Source organism: Vulpes vulpes, chromosome 15, assembly GCF_048418805.1.
Source record: "Vulpes vulpes isolate BD-2025 chromosome 15, VulVul3, whole genome shotgun sequence".
Lineage (NCBI taxonomy): Eukaryota > Metazoa > Chordata > Mammalia > Carnivora > Canidae > Vulpes > Vulpes vulpes.
The window spans coordinates 60,336,493-60,342,361 of record NC_132794.1 but is presented as its reverse complement, the minus strand read 5'-3'; the positions used below and the strand labels follow the sequence as shown (position 1 = coordinate 60,342,361).

Genomic DNA, 5,869 nt, shown 5'->3' with positions numbered 1-5,869 from the left:
TATACTAGATATCACCAAGCAACAAATTTCATAACAATCCAGTATTTCTATTGTATGATGTTCAGTCAAACATTTGGCAGCCTATTATTCACCTGGGTTGGTCAGGCTGGGTTAAGTGGAGTCCTTAAGTGTTCAATCCTTGTGTATAATAGGTTTCACTCTGGGTGGTACTCCTCTTGGCCAACAATACAAATGGGTCATTATGGAACATCATAAAAAAACCAAGTTCAGTAATGCTACAGAAGAAAAAATTTTTTCAAGTAAAACTTTATTCTCCATCTCTCCAACTTTGATATTAATATCATATGATTTCCAGAGATTTTGATTTCCATATACAGTTATATTAATCCCCAGATATATCATAAATGTTGAAAGATTTTGAAGAATCAGCTTCATCCCCATTTGCCATTATATTTTTAATGAAAGAATAAAACTTTGGTGAGTAGTTAAGGAAATGAATCTGAATTCCAATTATACCAGTATCTTCAACTTAAAAAAAAATCCCAACAAAAAAGCTGGAACAGTGCTTTTCAAACTTGACTTTACACACAAATTGCCTAGGGGCTTTGTTAAGATGAAGATTTTGATTTGATAGATCTGGGGAGGGCCTGAGATTCTGCATTTCTAACAAGATCCCAGGTGATGCTGCTGTTACTATTTGTAACTGTATAATGAGGAGCAAGGACTCAGAAGACCTTTTTAAGCCCTTGTGAATTTAAGCAAAACATTCATTTTAACATTTCTTTATAAGCCAATTTGCAGACGGCCAGGCTAGTTACCTAACTGCTCTAGGGTTAGGGACTAACTCATTAAACACTAAGGTGTCATTGATTGTTAGCTGAGTCATTACTTTATATGTTGCTAAGAAGGAAAATGCTGATGATTAACTATAATGCATCCTGATTTCAGAAACATTAAAATATAAGTTTTAGAATTGAAGAAATATAGTGGTTTCTCTGATTTCTTTCCAGCTTCCACAATGACTGTTTGTTCTCTGCTAGGTACTTTTTCTTTGAAGTAAGTATTATGATTATCTAATTTTATAGAGGCTTGGAGTGAAATTGTTTTAAATGGCATAGCTAGAATTTGAACCCAGATCTCTAATGACTGAGAACTCATGCTCTCAACCTCTACTGCATAGGAGGGGCTGTTGTCGCTGAGGAAAATGTTTCCCTGTGCTGTCTCCCATGTCATTCACTTAAGGTAACTGCACCTACAATACTATCTGTGACTGCTATATTTCCTATTTAAACACATCTTTTCCAACCTGGCTTCTTGTATTCATCACTCTACTGAAGTGATTTGTCTTGAACTCAGCAGTGACCTCCTTACTGCCAAATCCAGCTATCCTTTCTGTCAGTTTGAATTTTCCTCAACCTAATCTCCATCTAACATAACCTACCTTTTTCTCCTTGAAAATCTCTCTTCTATGTTTTTGAGTAGCTTGCTATTTATGTTGGATGCTTCTCTGGTTAAGAGTAAATCATATTTTGGCTAATGTACTTATCATTAGCTCTTTCCTTTGAAACCTGTATCAAAAATGTATGAGAGGAACCCAGGTGGTCTCCAAATTCTCACTGAATGAAAGTGATGAATTTGGAGGTTCAAAACAAACTATGTCTTTGAAATTATGGATCTTGCTAGAAATATCTCTTCTTTGCTCCTACTTTGTGCATATTTTTATTACTGAGGTTACAGTGTTATATTCATTACATTCATTTGTCTTTGTATTCTACTTGACTGAAATCCTTGTAGATGGAGACTGTGTTTTATTTATGTTCCTCCAACCCTTGTTCAATGCCTTGCGCATAACTGATTCAATACTGCTGAGGCAGGACCACAATTCACTATTTTAGTGTCAAAAGAAATAATTTCTTGATATTCTTGTGTTGCAAGGAAATGTCACTTATGAGGCCTCTAGCCCCAGGAATAGACCTGTCAGAATGTAGCAGGGGGCTGTGGTGATGTCTTTTCTCTTTTTCACATGGAGACCTCATAGGTCCCAGATTGAAATTACTCTTGGATTATTTGCTAGTTTTTGGTAGCAAATTTGGAGGTTCTAATTTTTTTTCACATATTTGAGTAAAATGAACCTTTGTATTGAGGATGAAGTCGCCTATTGGGAAAAAGCCCACCAACAAAGGTCACCCTATAATGTCATTTATAAAACCATTGGATCAAGGACTGTATGGCTAAAGTTTCTGTCAAGAAATGGTTCTCAAGAAGTTTTTGTTTTTTGTTTTTGTTTTTGTTTTTGTTTTGGTTCTCAAGAAGTTTGAAAGGGTTTCCTCTCTGGAAGTGCTCAACTTGTCCTCCTCAGGGAGCTTCCTTTCCTCATAGCATCTAACTTCCTTAGCCCATTCCCAGCTAGGACTAACAGGCTGTAAATCTGGAGAAAATTAGGTTCCCGCCATTTTGGCCTAGCATGATGTTCTCTTGTCATTCCCCTGCTTGCTGGGTCACTTGAGTTAGATTTGATTCAGTTCATTGTCTGCTTCTGAAGCCAGTCACATAAATCCACAATTAATGGTAATTAAGCCATGTGACAAAGCTGTTTTTTTTTTTTTAAAGAAATAAAATTGAATTTTTTTTTGAAAGAGAGCAATGACATAATCATTGGCCCTGCCATAAATAATTGTACTGCTTGATTTTAGAGTCCATTGTACCTATTTCTCCTTCTGTCTGTCAAATGATTTTTGTTCAGTTCAAACAGCACTTTTTTAAGCCACTAATTTGTCTGAAGAGCAGTCGATGCAGAATGTTTAAAAACAACCCAGGTAGCCGCGGAGGCTAGAGAAGCAGTGTGATGGAAATGCCAATAGAGGGCACTGGGCTATTTGCGATAACTTTGGAAGGACTGGGGAAGTCCGTTAACCAGCCTTTCAGTGAGGAGGGAAAAAAAAGGTACACAACATTTTTTATCCCACTAATTCTGTTAGGAGAACAATGGGATTTTAAAAAGTGATAATGGAAAAATTCATCTTTGAAAGTTTTCAATGCTGGCTGTTGATCAGTTATAAAGAGGTTTTAAAAAATTTTTTTAAAAGATTTTATTCATTTACTCATGAGAGACACAGAGAGTGAGGCAGAGACACAGGCAGAGGGAGAAGCAGGCTCCATGCCAGGAGCCAGATGTGGGACTCAATCCCAGGTCTCCAGGATCACACCCTGGGCTGAAGGCAGGCACTAAACTGCTGAGCCACCCAGGGATCCCAAATTACAAAGAGCTTATACAACCTAACAAGCACACATACTCTCTTGATATACTTTTCCTGATATATTTCAGTTTTCCTGTGGGCAATGGTAAAGTAGTTAAATTATTCAAAGATCAGGTTTTCGAAGTAATTTGACTCTTTTAACTTTGTGAGAGATAGTTGGAATAAAAGAAGTGCTGATTATGCAATATCTGGTTTCTAAGGAATATTGTTTTTCTCTCTAGAATTCTGATTCCCTTCCTCCATTCTTTCCTTCCTATCTTCCTTCAGAAGTCCAAGTGGGTGCTTTGTTACTATAATCTTCTTTAGGGGAACTGATTGGTAAGCTTATTATTGCTGTTCCTTCCCTTGATGTCTTTGGATATCAAGATTGACTCTTGTCCCTTGCCTTATCTTCTCTCCTTTGTCAGAGATCTCAGTTGGAAAAAATTAGGAAGGAGGTGGAAAATGGAGGAATCTGGGGCAGTGGAGGTTGAATGAGTTTGGAAAACATATTCAGTCAAGCTTTCTGGTTGGGTTCCTTCCCTCTCCCTCCAGCCGCCCCACCCCAACCCCAGGCACCTGCTTTAGTCATGTGGCCAAACCTCTTAATTTTATTCCTAGGAGCTCTTCCCTTTTCACTCTGTATACATCTGTCCAATACATTTTTAGACCTCTGATATTTGTTGTCTACTAAAATTGTTTCAACTTTCTCTCTTCAGGTAATGCATCATGGTTACAGCTCGCTGAGTAAGTAGGTGATTTTCACTGCTAAAGGTTTAAAGCATCTAATAAAAACAATTTACATATATATTATCAGGACTTACAAATTGGTTATAGCAATATAAATGTGCTTAGACATGGAATGTTACATCTTCCCTTTGAATTCATCTGTACTTTTAGTTAAACCAATCTCACCTGTTCTGAAACAGTTAAAAATTTATAAAGCCCCACTCATATAACTTCAGTGGATTCTTAGACTCAAGTTCTTTAGGGGTAATAATTTATCTTGAATAATTTATTTTGAAAAGAGTCATATGACTTAGGATGGTTGTGAGGTAATTAATTCATTTAAAATTAGTGGCAGATAATGTGGGTTAGGGCAAGCCAGTTGAAACAGAGATTGAAGATATCCATAAAGGAAAAGTTTGAGAAAAGAAAAATTTGACCCTCAGAGTAAGCAGCAGGCAGAAGGATGGAGAATGGGGAAAAGCAAATAAGAGATATACGGTAAGATTTGTTTTTGAGAATTTAAGAGTGTACTTGTGAAATAAATATAAGAAAGATAATTTATGGAACATGTAAATGAATATAAAAAGGCAAGGAAAGATGAATTATTCCCGTCTCCTGAGACAGTAAGAAGTGGGAAAAGGATTAAAGTAATGTTAAACTTAGGACTTTTCATAAATTTCCTCCATTCCTAAAGCACATCTATACTTTGCTCTGAAAACCTAACACATTTCGACTCTCTAGCTAAAATGCCTTAATGCAGGTTGTTTTATAATGAATTTCCAAATATATCCTTCACTATACCCCAGATTACTGCTTTTTTTATAGGCAATCAAATCATATTGGTCAGATTGATATGCAAAGAGGATCTCTCTCTTTGGATCACATATGATTGAGACTTGGTGTAAGCTCTTTAAATCTGAATTCTTATCCTCAATAGGATTCCATTTTAGATGCATCTTTTTACTAATAACCACTGGATACCACTTGTGTCAGTTTTGTGTTCAGTCTGGGACTGCATGGAAGCATAGCCATTGAAAGCCTGTTGTGATTTAAACCTTTGACTGTGAAACAGGGAAGCTTAAATCATCACCCTGCCTCATTATTAGTAGGGCTCCTAAACCTGTTTCAGGCATGGTTTTTGCAGATGTTAGATGTTCTGGAAGATGTGTTGCCTTGCACACAAGTATGTCTACCACAAGACCTATGTCCTAGGATGTACATGGTTCAATGATAAACAGGATCATAGAGTGTGATGGACCACTTAGCAGGGTTTTGGTTTTAGAGATCTAGGAGACTTGCCCAGCAAACCTTAAGGGGGCTTAAGGTTTGGTAAAAAACAGGCTGTTTTTACAATGATTGTACAGAAAAAGGAGGCAAAATAAATCCACTCGTATACACCATTGCCCAGACCCTTTGCCTGTATTGTGAATGGGGGGACATGGAATTGAAGGAAAAAAATAAATTAAAAAAATAAAGGAGAAAAAAGAAAAACCCCTAGGCTATCAGGCTCAGTGGTCTCAGGTAATTGGCACATTATCTTTGGGAGGCTGGGACACTGAGGGGAGTGGTTGTAGGTTAGAGGTAGAGGGATGCTGATTGCAGGAACCAGAGAGGTTTCCCTCTTGGTGGAAGCTTAGAAGATTTTGGGGGATATGACAGATGATTTGATTTTGGAAGTAAGACCTACAGTAGATAGAATGGAGTACAGTCCTTCAACTAAGCAGCTGAATGCTTGGGAGAAGGGAAAGGTTGGAGTCATTAGTTGGCATTTTTGTAGGAGTATATACTGTGTAGGCAGTAACACTAATAAGTACATTCTTGCCCCTTCCTTCTCCTGAAGGCTTGGGAGGCTGTCTTGACAGTGCAATAAGGGGGTACCTGGGTAGTTCAGTTGGTTAAGCATCTGCCTTTGGCTCAGGTCATGATCTCAGAGTCCTAAGATC

The 5,869-nt window shown here is 37.5% G+C and overlaps 1 non-coding gene across 1 annotated transcript; it reads left to right on the top strand.

Moving 5' to 3' along the window:
- The first annotated feature begins 5,249 nt into the window (after positions 1-5,249).
- Positions 5,250-5,368, top strand: LOC112918164 (small nucleolar RNA SNORA51). Its single transcript, XR_003234610.1, has one exon. It is a non-coding gene; the product is annotated as a small nucleolar RNA SNORA51 (small nucleolar RNA).
- Positions 5,369-5,869: the final 501 nt, after the last annotated feature.